Raw genomic sequence first — 7862 nt, 5'->3', positions numbered from 1 at the left:
GTAGGAGTTACTTGTGGATTGTCTATTATGTTGTCTAAAGTCATTTGTAGAAGGATCTATGCAAACAATCTTGCTTAGAAGATGTGCAACTCCTAAATAAATAATATATATTTTTTGTTCAGATAAGAAATGTAATTCATCATTGGCCTTTGTTTAGTTTGGCTTCTAGAAAGCTCAGAGTTGAACCTAATGTCATTGCTTATTTTTGATATTGGTATAATTGTTTTCCACTTCTTAGAATTAGTTTTCTCTTTCATTTTTGACTCAATTAAGAGTTGGACATCTCTTTTTAGACCAAGAGAAAAATTAAAGAAATACAATTGTCAGGTGCACATCTAAATCTCTTCAGCTCCATTTTTACTCCCTGCCTCATAGAGTTGAAAACAAAAAATTTCATAGTCACAGATTTTTTTTGCTCTCCATTTTATAGTGTCAAATACTGGGCTCCACAGAATGGGAGTGGAGCCCTACAATGTGGTAGGGCTGATTATTTACTCCCTTGATTGACAACCTCCTCATGAAGAGTAACGCCGTTCTCCAGTTATACTGGGGACTCCATTCCTTCATTCAGTTATTCATTCAACATATATTTATTATGCATAGGCAAAATAAAAATAAAAGTATGTAGCAGGCATTAGACCAGGCCTTGGGAGGAGAGCAAAGAATAAAACAATGTGTACTGCCCTCATGAAGATTACAATCCAGTGGGGTATAGGATATTCAATGATTATATAGTTATTTATGATACCGTGTCTGAATGAGAAATAAAGGATGCCTGCGTGAAGTAAAAAATGAATTCGTTCAAGTGACTTTTTTTTCCCTAAAGATTTTATTAATTTATTTGACAGAGAGAGAGGGAACACAAGCAGGGGCAGAAGGAGAAGCAGGCTCTCCGCTGAGCAGGGAGCCCGATGCAGGGCTGGATCCCAGGACACTAGGATCATGACCTGAGCCAAAGTCAGATGCTTAACCAACTGAGCCACACAGGCACCCCTCTTCAAGTGACTTTTAAAGTGCCACCTGGAGGATAGGTAGGTGCTAATCAAATGGAGAGAGGAAAAGGTAGAGAGGCCCAGCAGAGATTCCAAATTAGGAGGTAGACAGCATTTGATAAACATATCAAAGTTCAGGATGGCATTTTGTAGGTTTGTTATTCATGTATCCCTAGTACCTCTGTTATGTTTCACAGATTATGACTTTTTTTTTTCTTTTTAAATGGTAGAGCACACAAAAATCTTTTTTTCCCTTTCCCTCCTTTTTTTTTTTTTTAATTGAGGTATAATTGACTTCACATTTGATCCTTGCCATTACTTTTGTCAAAGTATCCTTTTGACAAGATATTCATTATTTATTTATTTATTTTATTTATTTATTTTTAATATTTTACTTATTTATTTGACAGAGAGAGAGAGATAGCGAGAGCAGGAACACAAGCAGGGGGAGTGGGAGCGGGAGAAGCAGGCTCCTTGCTGAGCAGGGAGCCCATTGCGGGGCTCGATCCCAGGACGCTGGGATCATGCCCTGAGCCGAAGGCAGACGCTTAACGACTGAGCCACCCAGGTGCCCCAAGATATTCATTATTTAGAAACAAACTGAGGCAAACTCAAATTAGCTGAAATTGAGTTTATTCGGGAATAGCAGAGGAGTTGCAGCTGGGGAATCGCATGCTGTGGCAAGCATAGACGAGGCCTTTGAGCGTTTTGGGTGGGTTGTATTTAAGCGCAAGGAGTGCAAAGAAGGGGAGGTCCAGCCAAAGCCCAGGCGTTAAGTTCATTGGCTTGTGCAGGAGAGGGATTCTTGGCGATGTTCATTGGTCAGGAGATGAGTCTCTGTTCTCAAATTCCGTTCTTCTTGGCGAGCATGCGTGAGATTCCCCGTTTCACAGCCTCCAGTTTCATTTTGGATCGAGATCTTTTCACGCTTTCAGGTATGTTTTTTTGAATTATTAACTCCCAATTCATACTCCCGGTGCATAATATTTTTCTTGATTTCCTTTTCTTTCCAAAAGAATCCAAATATATTTCTCAATGTAACATTTGCATTTGTATTTAGACTTGCATTTGTCTTGCCTCTTTTAGAATGGAAGTGCAAACAATTCAAGTGGGTATGGGGGTGTGGCACTCTGATTTATAATAAGAAATGTATATTTGGTCTGACTGGCATACGGCTCCTAAAACCATTATAATTTCCTAAGTGATAAGAGCATGGGCGCTCTTTTTTGCTTGAATATTTGGTCTCTGTCCTCCAATCCTGAGATAGCCCCAGACAGATAAAGGTGAAATGAGTCTCTTGTTTCTCACCACAAGCTCCCTTCAGCCTGAGTTTATGTTAATGAGGTGATTTTTGGAAAGCCCTTTAATAACTGTGGAATGGGGGCTGGTTGGCAGGGGACTGACCCAACAAGGTGATTAGAGAGTTGGAATTTGACCCCTGGGGAGGTGGGAAGGACTGGAGGTTGAATTAGTCATCAGTGGCCAATGATTTAATCAATCATGCCTAAATGAAGAAGTCTCTGTAAAAATCCCTAAAAATATGGGGTTCTGGGAGCTTCCAGGATGGTGAACAGTCAAGATGCAGGGAGAGTGGCGTGCTCGGAGTGGACTTGGCAGCTCTGTGCCCCTTCCCACAAACCTGCCCTATGCATCTCTTCCTTATGGCTGTTTTGAGATGTGTCCTTTCCTAATAAACTGGTAATTTAGTAGGTTTATGATTTTCCTGAGTTCTGTAGCCATTCTAGTGAAATATTGAACCTGAGGAAGGGGTCGTGGGAACCTCTAATTTATAGCTGGCGGGTCAGAAGCACAGGTGACAACCTGGAATTGTGATTGACATATGAAATGGGGGGCAGTCTTGTGGGACAGAGCCCTTAACCTGTGGGATCTGATGCTATTTCTGGGTAGATGGTGTCAGAATTGAATTGTAGGACACCTAGTTGGTGTCAGCAGAGAATTAGAGAATTGCTTGGTGAGGAGAAACCCTCACACATTTGGTGGCCAGGAGTATTGAGATTATTTTCAGGGGGCTACAGCATTTTAGCCATTTAATAATCAAGCACACTTCACTTATTCAGGGATGGCTCACCTGGCTTACCTTCCATCCAGACACAGTTACCAACATGTAAGTAAGTGAAGATTGTCTTGAGTGGCTAAAATAGGTTCCCATCCTACTCATTGGATTAGCTAACAGACATTTGAGGATCTTGTCTACCATTAGTCTGCATACATCTCTCCGTGATTGTTATCTACTTTCTAGCCCATGAAGAGATTAAAGTAACAAAGTAGAGGGAGACTGTGAGTTGCTTAAGGAAGGTTCTTTGAGAAGTTCAAGAAGATGGTTTGACAGCCTGACAATGACAGAAGCAGAAAAACCGAGGAAAAGCAGCCACAAAAACTCAGTAATTATAATGATCTCAGGTACGTGAGCATAATCAGAAATAACTGATATGTATCAATAATCTCCAAGAACAGTGTTCCATGGCTGTAAGACATAATATATACTGTTCATTATTATAGCCGTGAGTTGCCAGAAAAATGTTATATTACATTCAAGTAGTCCATATACAAAGACGTAGAAAGATTCTCACCAAAACTGTTATTACCATTGTTATTATTAGTTTCTGTGCTTTAAAGGCTTAAGTTTAATTAATGAATTAATGGCAAGATTAACTGTGTGGCATGACTTATTCACCATCCTTTGCTTACATTTTTCTGGGGCATCTACTATAAGCTAGGTACTGAACAAGGAGCTGGATCCATAGTGGTGGACAAATTAAGCACCATTGCTGTCCTGATGGAGGTTGCAGGATTGTACAGGAGATAGGCAGTTATCAAACAGGCAAAAAAAAGGAAATAGCATAACTCAATTTGTATAAAAGTCTACAAGAGAAAAGAATATGGAGTATGATAGAGAACTCAAGGGTCAGGGTGAGGAGGTATAGAACATGATATCTTAATCATCAGGGAGGGCCAGAGAACCCCTAAATTGGCATGGAACCAGCAATGAGATAAGGGGGAGCAAGAGAGGTTCAAGAGCAGAAACAGTAGGGAAAGGATTTGAGATAGGTTGACAGTGTAGAGGAGCTGCAAGGACCACAGTGTGACTGGAGGTCATACAGGGGGTCAGAGGGAGAGTGGAGTAACATGGAATTGAAGAATAAGGAGCCAGATCATGGAGGCCTTTGCAAACCACTGGAGTTTGGATTTTATTCAAAGTGTCATGGGAAACCTTTGAAGGACTTCAAGCATAGCCACTGGGTAACCAGCTCTAAGTGTCTTTAAATGCTTTAGTTATTTTTGTTTCTCTTTGCTTTTGCTTATATTTGTAGAAATGATGAAGGGATACTTCTGAAAATGTGTGGCACAGAAAGGAATCCAAATTTTAAGGGCCTTAAATCTTAAACAATTTGGGAGGCCCTCTTTAGGGAAAAGAACTCAAAATTACAAATATAAAATTAGGAACAGAGATATTCTTGGAAGGGCCCCATGGAAGTGAGGGACGCCAGAGCTTAAGCTTCATTGTGTCTCATTATATCCACTCACTGCCTATATTGTGGAAAGGATTTTATAGATACTTCTGGCTTTAGGTGGGAACCAAAGTTGATTTTCAAGTTTAATTGTTTGGAGCATCCATCCATTATTCTTCAGAAGCCCTGTCCTTTTTTCTTCCCTTTTTCCCCCTTCTTGGATCCCTCCACCCAATGCCCCCGACTCAAACAGCTCAAGTTAAAAACTCATTTTTGTGATTGTCTTATAACTGATTTGCAGTTTTTCTGTTGGACTATTTCGTCCTTCCACATAAGTGTATCGGTCTTTTGTAGCAATATCTCTCTGAAGGTTAGCATGAGTGTATCTGAAATGGTATGGGACAGGGAAATGGGATGGAAAACAGTTGATATGATTTATGTATGTTAGCATTTTGGAAATTCCATTTTCTGAGGAAAAAATACACTGGAAATATTCCAGGAGGCTGTTATAGTGATGTTCCAAAGTTTCACTTTTTAAGATCAAAGACCTTGGGAAGTTCAAGGTGCTTTATTGGGTCAGAGCCCCTTCCTCTGTTTGTCCGACATTCTTATCTCCTTTGAAATCTTACTGAACACTCTTACAATCCCTTACCCTGTTTGTCAAGCTGTTTTACTATAAGAAATGGTGTCTATTCCATGAAATGCTCTCTCTAAGGAAATAGTACTCTGTGCTTTTATAAAATAGAGGGAAAGATGAGCTGGCTAATTTATTCCATTCCTAACGCTTTGTAACAAAAGTTGAAATGAATGAAAATGATTGAGTTTGTAGGCCTGGTCTGCAGATACAAAAAACTGCTGGAAACTGTTGAGTGTGGAATGGCTTTAATTTACTGCATGGATCTCAGCCCATGATATGCTGCTTTTTGTTAACTTTCATAAAAGAGAAAGAAATACAGAGAGCAAGAGCTTTCAGAAGGGCTGTAGTTGAAAAGAAGCAGTACATGAAGCTCTAAGATTGTGACTTACATTAAACAATGGGGTATTATTCTGGTAGGAGGGAAGATGATGGGGACAGGTCTGTGGGAGATGTGGAGGGTGAGGCTGACAGACTCCTCAGTGGGAACTGGGACAGATTACATCCTGGTTTTCCCCATTGGCAGGAAGGCCTGGAGATGCGTGGGGCAACCTAACCTAGGACTTGGATGATGAATCAGGAGGTCGTGAGGATACAGTTTCACTCTCTACACCAAGAATACTGTCCCTGTATTTTCTGTATGTGACTTCAGTATCAATGTGTTTGATATTGCCTGGACTAAAAAATGTTAATGTTCCTTTTTCTACTCCAATACTGGTGGTTCATTAAGATGGATATGATGGGGTCCTGCGTTGATACCACATAGGTGTAGGTGGAGAACATCCTTCAGCACACCTATTCTTTGCTCCTCAGTTTTCACATTTTGATTTAATTGCACAGCATTGCGCTGCTGAGAACTGTAACTCCAGCCTCCCACAAAGTACTTGAGTTGGGCATCCTGGATGATTTATAGCAACATTTAATCATCAGGCCTTTGGTTTCCATGTCTTGTAAATACAAAGAAAGCAATCCCTGTCCCCATCCCATGGAGAGGACAGAATGGTTATTCATGTCTTATTATCACATCCTTAATCTTTTCCTTCTTCTTCTTCTTCTTCTTCTTTTTTTTTTTTTTGGGTAGTATTGAAACCATCTGGGCTGCTTTGAAGTCAGTTTATTTTACTAAATTAAACTTTTTCAGATTGTTCTCTTTTCCTTTACAGGATGCCATGTAGCATTTAATTAATTCTGGCACAAGTACACCTGTGTTTATAAATCTGACAATTTATTCTGTAGATGAAGGAAGCTGGAGTCCGAAATTTGTGCCAAATTAAATCTATTGGTAGGCTTTGGGTTTTTTTTTCCTTCTTGATATTATTTTAAATTAAATGTTTCCCTGTGTGGTTAAATATCTTTGGCTTTCAGTATCAGTTTACTTAAAGAAACAGTGACTAAAGACATAGGACTTATAGTCAGAGACAACCAAGTTCAACTTACTGTGTGACCTTAAGAAAATCAGTTTATCTTTATGGGCCCTGGTAGCCTCATATGTAAAATGGTGATTGTGGGAGCCGCGTCCAAGATGGCCCCAGTGATCCCTGCCTCCTAGTATTCATGCCGCATGTAGTCTCTTCCTATGTTGAATAAGGTTGACTTGTTCAACAAATAAGATATTGTGGAAATGATGGTGTGTGACTTCTGAGGCTGGGTAATCAAAGATGTTGTGGCTTTTGCCTTGCCCTTTCTCTTGGATTGCTCAGTCTGGGGAAAGCTAGCAGCCATGTTGTGAGGATAGTTAGGCAGTCCTAGGCACAGCCCACATGGCAGGAACTGAAGTTTCCTGCCAGCAGTGAGCACCATGTACGTGAGCTATCTTGGAAGCACATACTCTAGTCTTGGTGAAGCCTTCAGATGTCTGCAAACTTGGCCAATGTCTTGACTGTAACCTCATGAGAGAGTCTCAGCTAGAAACATCCATTTAAGTCGTTCCCCAATTTCTGACGTACAGGAACTGAGAGAGATAATAAATGTTGATTGTTTTGAGCTACTGAACTTGGGATAATTTGCTCCACAGCAGTAGATGGATGATACAATTATAATGACAGTACCCCCTAGGATTGTTGGATTGTAGGATTGTTGAGAGGATTAAATGTGACACTGCAAAGGCTTTGCACAGAGTCTGGCACATAGTGTCATTCAGAAAGATAAAAGTGTTAGTTATGGATGGAACTTGACACTTGAGGATCAGTTCTTCTCTCCAGCACCTGTATTCCAAAAGCTTTATGGGGGCTCTGCATTTAGATGATAAATCATTCCAGATTTATAGCCAGCTCTTGAGTGAATGGTAAATTGGGTGACATATCTGATCCTTATGTCCTGCCTCACATGTTCTTATCTCACTTTTTAATTTCAGCCTTGTGTTGCAGTCAGCTACAGGGCACTGTTAGCCTGATGGCCCTGCTTCAGCTGCACAAATGCCTCTTGCTCAGTGCTGGGGCAGCTTAGTGCACATTAGCATATACGCTTTTAACTGTTTAGACGCGTGTGAGAATCTGAACCTATTGGAAATGGGAGGTGGTGGGTAAATACTCCCTCTTTCCTCCCTTTGGCTAGATCATACTAAAGCACCCTCTATATGGCTTCTTGGAGTTGTCCCTTGTGGAATGGAGATCTGCTGCCCACAGTGGAGGTCTGCTCAGTAGTGCTCAGTAGTGCACCTTTGGATTGATTGGTTTTCTCTCCTTCATCTCACTCCTTCCAGTCCCCCACTCCTGTTCCTTGGGCTCACTGCCTAAAATCAACTATCTGCATGCCAGGCTGTATGTC

The 7862-nt window shown here is 40.7% G+C and overlaps 1 long non-coding RNA gene across 20 annotated transcripts in view; it reads left to right on the top strand.

Annotated features, from left to right (window-relative positions):
• The first annotated feature begins 1698 nt into the window (after positions 1–1698).
• The window catches only part of LOC144381380 (uncharacterized), a 340649-nt gene continuing 334485 nt past the window's right edge, over positions 1699–7862 (top strand). For 4 of the 20 annotated variants that reach the window (XR_013446498.1, XR_013446499.1, XR_013446481.1 and 1 more), the window contains exons 1-2: positions 1705–1927; positions 3253–3413. This is a non-coding gene — a long non-coding RNA (uncharacterized LOC144381380). Of the gene's footprint in view, positions 1928–3252; positions 3414–7862 lie in introns of all 20 variants that reach the window. The other 16 variants (XR_013446496.1, XR_013446486.1, XR_013446495.1 and 13 more) reach the window with 16 other exon arrangements.

Source organism: Halichoerus grypus, chromosome 3 (genome assembly GCF_964656455.1).
Source record: "Halichoerus grypus chromosome 3, mHalGry1.hap1.1, whole genome shotgun sequence".
NCBI lineage: Eukaryota > Metazoa > Chordata > Mammalia > Carnivora > Phocidae > Halichoerus > Halichoerus grypus.
This window is presented reverse-complemented; position numbering and strand designations above follow the sequence as displayed.